Consider the following 10440-nt stretch of genomic DNA (forward strand, 5'->3'; position numbering starts at 1 on the left):
TACAGACTGCTGATTTTGTCAGGGAGTGGTATAAGGATGCTCATTTATTGTAGCAACAACAGCATGATTTGGACGCTCAATTGGCTACTGATGTATTGAATTCACAGCACACTGTTTCCTGGTTAGGAGATCAAGTGACTGTGTTAGCTACAAAGAGTGTGTTAAAATGTGATTGGAACTCATCTCACCTATGTGTAACCTCTGTTCCCTTTAATATGAGTGAGGGTTGGGAAAAGGTGAAAAGGTCTTTAGTGGGACACCAGAATTTAACTGCTGAAACTATGGAATTGAAACAAACTATATTGTCAACTTTTAGTAAGACGCTGCCTGATATTCTTGGTTCTGATATACTGAAGAGTCTTCAAGAAGGATTAGATAACCTTAATCCTTTAGGGCATGTATCTACACTGTTAACAACATCCTTTGTGAATACTTTGTTAATTGTTGCTTTATGTTTTATTGCTTTTATAGTCTACAGGCGCTGGCGAAAAGGGAAACAATTGAAAGAAGCAGCTTTGCGTATTCAAGCGCTTATTCAGCATCTGCAAGAAAAGAAAGGGGGAGATGTAGGGAACAAGCTATAAGGAAGGTTGAAAAGTGCTTGCAAACGAGACTCTCAACCAGGGCTGAACATTCTTGAAAACGAGATGTTCTGCCCAGTGTAGGGAACTAGGTATAAGGAAGGTTGAGAAGTGCTTGCAAACGAGACTCTCAACCAGAGCTGAACATTCTTGCAAACAAGATGTTCAGCTAAGAATCCTCTGTTTGTTCCCGTGGGAAAAGAACATTTCTTGCACACAAGGATGTTTCTCTGATTCCTCAAAAGGAACAGACCCAGGGACAAAACGGATTCTAAGTTGATAAGGAAGTTCCCCAAAACAAAGTCTTAGCTGCAGTAAATAAGTCAAGGTAAAGGTTATCTCGCCCTGTGCCTGCGCACTGTATAGTCTCTGAATCATAGTGCTTGGTAACTTGCCCTGTAGGTTGTTGTGCAAGGGATATAAAATAAAGCAGCTGTAAGAAGCAAGTGTTAAAATACAAAGATTTAAACCACTCTGCAGTGTTGGTGTTTCATTCCATCTCCAGCAATTTTCTTTTCTGAAAACATTCATTGTCCTTTCATGTATTTCATAGGTGCAAGTATAGAATCCAGTATAGAATCTGGAACTTTTCAAAATTTCTATTATAAACTTTCTAGGAAAATTGATATATACTGATGGTGAAAATTAACTTTTGACATAAATAGAGCTCAATTCATCCAAAAAACATATAATGAGAACTAAAACACTAATTCTGAGTTAACCATAGCCACCTAAATGAACGCCAGTTGAAGGCTCAGGTAAAAAGCAAGAGAGGTAAGATGTGGCCTAAATTAATTACAAGTTTATGATGCTTTGTTTGTTTGTTTTTTGTTTTTGTTTTTTTACTGTGCAGCTCAACTTTTATTTTAATAAAATCAGAATATGCACAGCATATGCAGCACTAGCATCTAAACTAATACAATAAGCAATTACTAAAGCTACAGTGACCTGAAGTTCAATCTTCACATTCAGCAAGTTTAAATCCATTCTTACATGTTTTTTGAAACCTTGTTTATTAACTAAAAATACTGCTTGCTGATAAAACTTGCTCAAATGCTATCACTGAGTGTACAAGTCACTGATTATGCCAATACAACAAAGATAACCACGTGTTTCCTGCCGGGAGCCAGCACAGGAGATCCCACCCATGGCAAAGGTCATGAGGAAAAGGCCTGATGGGCAAAAGCAGGTCAGGACTCAAGGGAATCCCCGACCCCATCCATGACAAGGTCATGCGGAAGAGGCCTGATGGGCAAGGTGGATCAAGACTCAAGGGGTCCCCTAGATCTGCTCGACCATCTACCCCCAAAACCAAAATCTGTCTGTTATACTACACTCTTATGACATTAACAGGGGCTATCCCCAACCACCTTTCTCTGGAAAATTAACTTAGAGCTCCAGTTAATAGTCTCCTGCATATAAAAGGAGTGTCTCAGCTCAAACCTCTCTGCTGGCACTCTAGCTTGTGTGACAGGTTTATTCACACTCCTGCTACTATGCACATAATTGTTTACAACCTCTCAACCATAAACAGCACAGAGAGTTTGGAGTATTTTGAAAGTCTTAGTTAGCATAGGGTTTTTCTAAAGATAAAAATCATGTTGGTGAAGGGTTTCATTGCTGAGTTAATGATTGCCGCCAGGCCTCCATATCCTTAGGCACCTGGGAGTATGTTAATCAATGTAATTGGAATGTAGAAAAAGAAATATAGTAGTTTTGATGTTAGCAATACTAGACTTTTGAGTTAATGAATTTTCTCTTTGTTATAAATCACAGCACTCCTCTTTCTTTGTTATAAATAGTTGTATCCTTGGTATCTAAGAATGTAACTTTATCACTATCTTAAGACTAAGTAGATCTTAAGGGAAAACAAGTTTTCTGATTGACTAACCTTTATCAATAGAAAGAAAGATGGGGCCATAAAATGTTAATCGGTCTCCAGACCAGAGGATATTGTAAACAAACGTAAGACCCTTGTAAGAACAAAGGTATGCAAAGAACACTCTGTCTTTAGATAAGCGTCAGAGCAGCTGAACCTGCCTGACTCTGTTTCTTACATTTATCTCTATGTACAACTTAAAGTATAAAAGCTTCCCTGAAAAATAAAGAGACAGACCAGGACCAGGACCAGTTCCACAAAAGCCTGGTTCCCCTGTGTCATTCTTTCTTTCAATTCTCTCTCTCTCTCTCTCTCTCTCTCTCTCTCTCTCTCTCTCTCTCTCTCTCTCTCTCTCCCCCTCTCTCTCTCCCTCTCTCTCTCTCTCCTTTTCAGGCTGATCCCTTGGAGCACAGAGGCTCTCTGCATTCACTTTTTTTTTTTTTTTGCCTGGGCTTGTAAGACTTGACCAGGAAGGCGCTCTGCATCTTCACTCCTTCAGGAGACTGAGAGGGCGCATGTGGCCTACGTAAACGGTGCAAGTCTCTTGTCTTGAGACTTTGTTGACTTTCTGTGTAAAGCAAGGAATATAAGCCTCTTTCTCTCCTCTATTCTCTTAACTTCAAATTCTTTCCTATCTCTCGCAAAATCTATATATCTCCCTCACCTCACCGTCCATGCTTCGCATACCCTGGATCCAACAGGGGCTCAGATTGCAATGAGCAAGAAATCCACCAAAAAAAAAAAAATACAATGAAACAAAACACACAGTATTTGAATATGGACACTTTATATCAGTGTTTCGAAGTGTTTCATTAATATTTTAAGAAAAGTGTATCAAAACGTTGGAATGATTTAATTTAAAGTCACCAATTTTGTTTTTACTAACATCAGAAAGTTATGGCTACACTGCCAATGCCAGGTCTGCTTAATTTGACTTAAGAGTTTAATATAACTTATCGAGGTGGCAAGAATACACAGAAGAACTGTACAAAACAAACAAACAAACAAACAAACAAAAAGAACTGTACAAAAAAGATCTTCATGACCCAGATAATCACGATGGTGTGATCACTCACCCAGAGCCAGACATCCTGAAATGTGAAGTCAAGTGGGCCTTAGAAAGCATCACTACGAACAAAGCTAGTGGAGGTGATGGAATTCCAGTAGAGCTCTTTCAAATCCTAAAAGATGATGCTGTGAAAGTGCTGCACTCCATATGCCAGCAAATTTGGAAAACTCAGCAGTGGCTACAGGACTGGATAAGGTCAGTTTTCATTCCAACTCCAAAGAAAGGCAATGCCAAAGAATGTTCAAACTACTGCACAATTGTACTCATCTCACATGCTAGTAAAGTAATGTTCAAAATACTCGAAGCCAGGCTTCAGTAATACGTGAACTGTGAACTTCCTGATGTTCAGGCTGGTTTTAGAAAAGGCAGAGGAACCAGAGATTAAATTGCCAACATCTGCTGGATCATGGAAAAAGCAAGAGAGTTCCAGAAAAGTATCTATTTCTGCTTTATTGACTATGCCAAAGCCTTTGACTGTGTGGATCACAATAAACTGTGGAAAATTCTGAAAGACATGGGAATACCAGACCACATGACCTGCCTCTTGAAAAATCTGTATGCAGGTCAGGAAGCAAAGGTTAGAACTGGACATGGAACAACAGACTGGTTTCAAATAGGAAAAGGAGTACATCAAGGCTATATATTGTCACCCTGCTTATTTAACTTATATGCAGTGTGTATCATGAGAAACGCTGGACTGGAGGAAACACAAGCTGGAATCAAGATTACCGGGAGAAATATCAATAACCTCAGATATGCAGATGAGGTTATGCATCTGCCATAAGGGAGGTTACACCATCCTTATGGCAGAAAGTGAAGAGGAACGAAAAAGCCTCTTGATGAAAGTGAAATTGGAGAGTGAAAAAGTTGGCTTAAAGCTCAACATTCAGAAAACGAAGATCATGGCATCCGGTCCCATCACTTCATGGGAAACAGATGGGGAAACAGTGTCAGACTTTATTTTTTGGGGCTTCAAAATCACTGCAGATGGTGACTGCAGATGGTGACATGAAATTAAAAGATGCTTACTCCTTGGAAGGAAAGTTATGACCAACCTAGAAAGCATATTCAAAAGCAGAGACATTACTTTGCCGACTAAGGTCCGTCTAGTCAAGGCTATGGTTTCCCCAGTGGTCATGTATGGATGTCAGAGTTGGACTGTGATGAAGGCTGAGTGCCAAAGAATTGATGCTTTTGAACTGTGGTGTTGGAGAAGACTCTTGAGAGTCCCTTGGACTGCAAGGAGATCCAACCAGTCCATTCTGAAGGAGATCAGCCCTGGGATTTCTTTGGAAGGAATGATGCTAAAGCTGAAACTCCAGTACTTTGGCCACCTCATGCGAAGAGTTGACTCATTGGAAAAGACTCTGATGCTGGGAGGGATTGGGGGCAGGAGGAGAAGGGGACGACAGAGGATGAGATGGCTGGATATCATCACTGACTCAATGGACATGAGTCTGAGTGAACTCCGGGAGATGGTGATGGATAGGGAGGCCTGGCGTGCTGTGATTCATGGGGTTACAAAAGTCAAACACAACTGAGTGACTGAACTGAACTGAACTGAACATTAAAAGCTCACACTACCCTGAAATATATAACTCCATGCATACAGTGACATTCAACCTTCAAGTGCCAGTGTTTTTGTACTGTCTTTTGGTGAAGTTTCTTCTTAAACTTTCAAAGAATCACTTTTAAGCTTACAAAAATAAGTATTTGTCAAAATGTTCAATAAATATAACATGATGCTACTGCTACTACTGCTAAGTCGCTTCAGTTGTGTCCAACTCTGTGCAACCCCATAGACGGCAGCCCACAGGCTCCTCTGTCCCTGGGATTCTCCAGGCAAGAATACTGGAGTGGGTTGCAGCAAAAAGTATGTAGAAATCTGTCATGTGCAAATAGTTTTCTTCCCAACTATCATTCCCATGGTCCCAAATAGATTTTAGAATCTAGTCCCATCCCCTTCCTAGACAAGCTGTGTTCAACAATCCCCAAGAGACAAAAGAAGATTGGAAGTATAAGGACATGCATACAAGACATATATATATATATATATAATTATCTGAATGTGCAATAAAAGAAGTACTTTGTAAAAAGTTATGGGCAAAATGTGCAAGGGCCTAAATCTAAGACTAATTGAAATAGCACCATAACAAATGACCTCAATACTGTCAAGTGCACCTACTTAATAAAAGTTTTAGAACAAGGCACAATACACTTGAAAATCTATTGCACTTTAGGAAATTTTCACCATCTTCCTATGCCACTGTAAAAAGATCGAGCATTTTGATCACCGCATTCTGGCCACAAAATCAGCACAGAATTCAAAAGTGGCAGAGGCACTTTAGTGGTGGACAATGCTCATCTTTGGCCAGATGTAGCATAAACAGACTATAAATACAATGGAAACCCATGCAACTAAAACTGACTAAAACTGAACTGTGTAGCAGAATTGACACCTTGTGCAGTTATGTACATATTTCTAACCTGTGTGATCTCAAAGACTTCAGTTTGTTACTCTTCTGGAGCTGTGTTTACAAATTCTATAGTAAGCCAGTTTAACATCTCAACACAGCTTGAACAGAGTAATATGAATCAGCATTTAAAAGAAAGCCTGCTGAATTTAATTCTTCCTGTTCATACCCTCTTGACCAAAAAACATCAACACTAGTATGCGTTATTAGACCAAAAATCATCCAGGGCCCTGACAAGGGCTGGTTATTGCTGCAGTCAGACATTCTACCATTTCAATTTCACTTATGGCAGGCATTTTAAAAGTCTTAAGTAGATGAATTCTCCTAAAACCCTATCTCAAGTTATCAGACCTTTAAACTTTCCCTGTAATATTATGCCCACATTTGGCTAGCTCATAATTAATGATCTGCCTAAACACTGAAAGAGGAATTGCTGCATTTACTTGCATTAAATTTGAAAACAGTGCTTTGAATGTATGCATGTATTCATACATCACCTCATCATGACTGGAATGGCTTGTTTAAAGACTATCGGGTTCTAAATACCTATCCAGGATAGAGTGAAGAAATCAAAACCTTAACTTAATATAGTTCGCCACATTAGAAACGAATTCCATTAATATGCTTCAAAGACATTTGTTGTTTGTTTCCCCCAAATCTGCAAATATCCAAAAGCCCTAATGCAGGCTACTGCATAGGTTCTTTCCTTATAATATTTATGGATGAATCGATGATTCCTGTTGCATCACACCTGTGTGCCAAGGTTTGATTTTAGCCCAAGTTCATTAAATTTATTTTGTCAAAAACAATTGATATCTTGAGCATTACTGAGCCAACAGGACATCAAAATAAAAAGTTGTATAAAGTTAAAGGCACAGTACATTAACAAACAAATGATCCTCAGTCACAAATTATAAATGCAGTTTGGGATGGGGGTTGGGAGGGGAGTTAATCCAAACTACAGCAATGAAGTCTTCAAACCACCTTATGAATAGGGCTGCTGATTGTTCCTTTTGACTCTCCATGTCACCTTGAGCTCCCTTAAAAAAAATTCATTGGAGAATCTCAGCTGGTAATGTACTGCAATTTCTTGAAGCTATACAAGGTATAGTCTGGCTAAGTTACATGTGGTTTCCATATTAGCTTGTTTGGCAGGGTGACCTACTGCAAAGCAGGTTCAGTTACCCCACCAGTCAACCCCCTGGGAGTTATAATTTCCTCCATATTCATCACTGTTGTAAAGGCCTCCATAGCCACCTCTACCAAACCCTCTGCTCCTTCCATGGCCGCCTCCATCACTGCGGTTGCTGCTGGCGCGGCTGCTGCTGAAGCTGGAACTGCTGTCACCATTACTCTGTCGATAGTCTCTGGCACCAAATCTTCCACTGAATCTACTACTTTTGGATCATCCACGACTACTACCCTTGTAGTGGTGTTCATAAGCCATGTTTTGTAACCAAAATGGCACTTCCTGTTTAGCTTTAATAAGAAGATACAACAAATCCTTGGTAATATTTATGTTCCTCTCATTAAAGAATGAGGTGGCAAGGCCAAGGTATCCTACACATCCTATACAGCCAATGCAATGTACATATTCTTCAATATCACTTGGCAAGTCAAAATTGATAATGTGTTTCACGTTTGATATGTCCACTCCTCTTGCTGCTACTGTTGTAGCCATGAGAATCAGGTTTTTTCCTAAGCAGAACTGGTAAAGGGCCTCTTCTCTATCTCTCTGAGATTGGTCTGCATGGATACAGGTACAAGCATATCCTTCATGGTATAAGAAATCCTCTAGAGAATCTGCACCCTTTTTGGTCTCCACAAACACTAAGGTCAGTGAATCTTTGCCTGTTGCATTTAGAAGGTCAAGCAGAAATGACTGCTTGTCTGACTCTTCCACCCAAACTACTTTCTGTGTGATGTTTTCAGAGGAAGAGTCAACACTTCCTATGGCCAAAAATATATATTTATTCAAGAAATCATTACCACGCATCTGTATTTCCTTAGGGAAGGTAGCACTAAACATCATAGTGTGGTGAACTTTCTTTGGTGGCATAATATCTTGTTCAATGATTCTATGTATTCGAGGTTCGAACCCCATATCCAACATCTGATCAACTTCACCTAACACCAAGTATTTGCAGAAGTCTAATCAAATTTTCCCTCTTTCCATCATATCCACTAGACGTCCTAGAGTGGGAACTAACAAATGGCATCCATGTTCTAAGTCTAAAATTTGCTAGCCAATATCAGCACCACCATAAACCACACAAGGACAAACTCTAGATTGGTATGAAAATATCCTGGCTTCCTCATAGCTCTGTACAGCCAATTCTCTAGTTGGTGCTAACACCAAAGAGATTGGGTATTGTTTGCAGCACCCATATCTTCCATTTTCCTTCATGGCCCTCAGAGCCTGGCCTGGACCCACAAAATAAATCTGACTCAAGATGGGCAAGAGAAATGCTGCAGTTTTCCCAGACCCTGTTTGGGCACAGACCATCAAGTCACTCTTCTCTTTGATAATAGAAATAGCATGCTTTTGCACTGGAGTTGGGTGAGTATAACAAGTAAGCTCAATGTTTCCCATAATAATTACTCCCATCTAACATCACTGAAACTTTCACTGTGTGAAGGACCTTTGTTGCCTGTTGCTTCAACTGGAATGTCTTCATACTTTTCAAAGTTAACCCCAGTGTTGCCTCCAGAAAATGCCGGAGTCCAACTCCAGCAGCCAGGGATTCAACTTGAAGAGGCAAATGGTGTCGGCGATGAGACAGCCTCTCATTTTTCTTTTGGACTGCCTGTTTATTCCAAGTTTAAGATTCTCTCATGCTTATACAAAAACATTAGGTCAGAGGTTTGACATTTTCAGTTCCCCCTCAGCCAGATTTATTATCTCCATAAATCATTGTTACTCTTCAGAGTTCCTGCTTCAGCGATTCTCTCAGAATCAGCTTTACCATCTATTATCTACCTCCTCTAATGTGTCTTATAGTTAACTTGTGATTACATTGTAACTCATTATACATTCCTCAGTTTACCACTTATCTTCCTAAATCCTGTTTGCCCCTAACATCCTGAGCTCACTATCTCTCAGAAAGGCTTCTAGCTATAGTGTCTCTAAAAATTCCTAACTTCTATAAGCTATAGTAAAATATGCTAACTTTACAATATTCCTTAAATCTTTAACTTCTAACTATTTTAATTATTTCTAAGCCCTAAATTCAATAAACTCCTTTGTCATAAACATTGTCCTCACAAATAGGCTTCAGATATCAATCCCTCCCATGGCCTCAAGCTGAAGCCTATGTGCTTATCCTGGAACACTCTTTTGTAGAAGTCCTTGAACAAATGTCAATGATTAACTTTATGAATTATTTTCTGAGCAATGCTGCAGAAGGCTTTGTGCCTTCTCATGCTCCTCTCAAGAACAATAAGCACCTTAATATTCCTTTTCAGTCAATTCAGCCGAGGAGAGGAAAAGACAAGTCAGAATTACAAAGCCTAACTCCTTCATCCTGGGATCCATGCCTGCGGAATGAGGAGAGGGGGCTGGGGGCTATGCCTCCATTTTGTCAGTAATGCCTAACGTGGCTCCCGACAAGAAAAGTTCTTGTTCCAAGCATTCATTTGGTGGGAGTGGCTTTGACCAATCATCTTCATCGGATTTGTCACACCAGTGACTATTTCCATGCTTATATTTGCCAAAGCCACCTCTGCCACCACGACTGCCAAAATTGTCAGTCACTTCATCCACAGTCACCGAACCTTCCCCTTGATCCACTTCCATGATCACTGAAGAAATTAGACTTCCCTCTTGAATCACTGTATGAACCAAAACTGCTGTATGCTTCCTTATCTTTACTAGAACTCCACCCTGAACTGTCTTTATCATAGAATCCTTTAGTAGCTTCTCTGGTCCTTAGGTGAGGAGAAATATAGCACCCTTTGCTGGCTATACTTCCTCCATTCTGATTATCTGATGAGTTTGGGTCTAGGCCAGCAAACTGCTGGTCTAGCCCAAGTGCATTTTCCACTGCCACACGACTCATCCCTGAAGAGTATGGAGAACTTGGAGTCTTCCGCTGCTGAGCTAATGTGTTGGGTTCAACACGAAGGCCCTCTCACAGGAGCACTGTGGCTCTAATGATGCTTTTGTTTTGACAGAGTATATAAATCAGTGACTCGGAGCTATTTTTGAAAAATATGGAGCATGCCAATCACATTTTTTTTCTTTTTCTTTTTTTTCTAACATAAATTTATTTATTTTAATTGGAGGTCAATTACCTTACAATATTTTATTGGTTTTGCCATACATCAACATGAATCCACCACAGGTATACATGTGTCCCCATCCTGAAACCCCCTCCCTCCTCCCTCCCCATACCATCCCTCTGGGTCATCCCAGTGCCCAATCACATGTTTTATATT

General features: G+C 40.0%; 1 pseudogene; it reads right to left on the reverse strand.

Annotated features, from left to right (window-relative positions):
• Positions 1 to 7180: 7180 nt before the first annotated feature.
• Positions 7181 to 10061, reverse strand: LOC138071170 (ATP-dependent RNA helicase DDX3X-like; annotated as a pseudogene).
• Between the last annotated feature and the right edge of the window lie 379 nt (positions 10062 to 10440).

Source organism: Capricornis sumatraensis, chromosome X (genome assembly GCF_032405125.1).
Source record: "Capricornis sumatraensis isolate serow.1 chromosome X, serow.2, whole genome shotgun sequence".
NCBI lineage: Eukaryota > Metazoa > Chordata > Mammalia > Artiodactyla > Bovidae > Capricornis > Capricornis sumatraensis.